We start from the raw sequence: 2,582 nt of genomic DNA, 5'->3' as shown, positions 1-2,582 counted from the left end.
TCATGACAACAACTTTAACTTCAAGAATATAAGGTTACCTCATCGTAAAGTTTGTTATTCAAAACGATTCAAACTTTAACTTCAAATGAGCTGTTCTTCAAGACCTAAGCGCTGACATTTTAATCGGTCCCGGTCTGCTAAAGCTGCATACTAATATCGAGATAGATATTGGAGATAAGAAACGTTCACTATCGATTTTTTTCTTAAGCCCACGCCAAAACATCGAAAGTGTGAACACTCTTGTGAGATTAACATTAAGACTGAGTGAACTCGTAAATTGGAATAGATTTACTGTTCATAAACTTTTGACTGAACATTTGCACATGCTAAAGGTGTGTGCCAAAAAGCCTCACAGTTCATCAGGACATTCGAAAAAACAAGTGTTTTGATCTTCTTGACAGAATCGCTAATGAGCAAGATTTCTTTAGCTGTGTGATCACAGGTGATGAATCAAGGATTTCTTTTAATACAATTCTAAGACCAAGATGCAAAGTGAGTAGTGACACACTGCAAACTCTCCAGGACCAAAGAAAGTTCAAATGAGAAAATTGACAATCAAATCAATGCTGATTTGTTTTACAGAAGGGGCATTGTCCACAAAGAATTAGTTCCTCCAGGAAGAACTGTTAACCAAGTTTTTTATAAAGACGTCCTTGAAAGGCTCAGAAAAAGGGGTCATTCACATGACACCAGACATTGCAGACAAATGTATGCTGATTATGACAATACCCCATGTCACACTCCCCTCTTCATAACAGAATTTTAACCTTAAAAGGCATACCTGTGGTTCCCCAGCACCCTATTCACCTGACCTCAGTTCCACTAACTTTTTCATAAACTGAAATATGTCCTCAAAGTACGTCATTTTGGAACTTTAGAAAACATACAAAAGAGTATAGCAGGTGTGGGAGATGCTGAAGACCATACTGGTTGAAGACTTCCAGCGCTGCTACCAACAGTGGAAACAATGTCTCCATTGGTGTGTAGCCATCTACAGGAACTACTCTGAAGGGGATAACATTGATGGTACAAAAAAATAAAAAATTTAGTAAGTAAAATTTCAGTCTCATTATTTTTCTGCCACACCTCCTTTAGGTTAAGCAAAAGTAAAAAACTAACTACTCAACAACCAAGTGGTTTATTTTCTAAAACCAACCTAATTCAGTTCCAAAAATAATAATGATTGGGATGGTATTGAAAAGAAAATTACCATAATCATTTTTAAATCATATTAATATAATCATTTTACACCAAATTAACAAAATAATTTTAAACCAAATTACTACAATCATTTTAACTGAGAAATATATTTTGTTTTATTACTGTAAATTTAAATAATATATTTAAAGTAAACAAAAAGACTTGTAACAATACAAAATTATAACAAATAAAACATTTTTAATTTGTATGGTTTTTTATATAAATAAAAAACAAAAAACAGATTATGGATCTTTTCATCTAATAGATAAAACAATTTAGAAAGCTAGTTGGTTAAACAAAAAAACTGACGCTGTATTTTAATGTTTATGGATTTAATTGCCCAATAAGTAATGCTTTAAATTAAGGTCTCTTTAAATGTTTTGGGAGCTGCAGAAAATGAAAGTGCTATAGATTTAAAGATCTCGTATAGATTTATTTTAACTTTTCTGATTTCTAGCATATTAAAGTTCTAAATATTTATGGTGATGAAGAAAATGAAAATACTATAGATTAAAGATAGCATTTTATTTATTTTTTTAAAAATTGTTTGATCTCTAACACATTAAAGTCCTTTAATATGATTTTGGTGATGCAGAAAATGAAAATACTATCGATTTAAATATCGTGTTTTGATTTTTTTAAAAACTTCTTTGGTTTCTAATACATTAAAGTCCTTTTGTAAGTTGTTAGTGGTGCAGAAAATTAAAATGCTATCGATTTAAAGATTGCGTTTTGATTTTTTTTTTTTAACTTTTCTGATTTCTTACAAATTTGGGTCCTTTTAAATTTTTTTGGTACTGCAGAAAATGAAAATGCTATCGATTTAAAGATCACGTTTTGATTAATTTAATTAATTGATTAAATTAATATATACTTCCAAACTGATATAGTAATTTTTAAAATTAATTAAAATAACATACTTGTAAAAAATAAGAAAGTATATGAAAAAATAATTTATAAATAAATTAGTAACTTAAATGACTAAATTTCTAATAAAAATAAAGAGAAATAACAATAAGATAACAAAGTGTGAATATTTTAATTTATATAAAAATTGTTAACATGCAAAAATTGCATAGTACAATTAGAGGGATTAGATTACCTAAAGACAAAAACACCCCAAAATGTAGTTATTAGGTGAAATAAAGATGATTTAAATAATATTTTATGGGAAATTTTTTTCACCTTATCATCCAAATAGATAACTAATAAACTTTCTAGAAAATAATCAAGAATATTATAATCATGTATGTTTTGAGGACTAATCATAAATTTGATCCTTTTTTCGTAAATCCCATGAGTATGTTGAATATTCATAATTTTATCAAAAATTTAGAGAGGGTGGATACATCTCCCTTTTTTACCTTTTTTCAAATAGAAAA

Source organism: Halyomorpha halys, unplaced genomic scaffold, assembly GCF_000696795.3.
Source record: "Halyomorpha halys isolate HHAL.00 unplaced genomic scaffold, Hhal_1.1 Scaffold1643.1, whole genome shotgun sequence".
Lineage (NCBI taxonomy): Eukaryota > Metazoa > Arthropoda > Insecta > Hemiptera > Pentatomidae > Halyomorpha > Halyomorpha halys.
Note: the sequence above shows the minus strand (reverse complement) of the source record.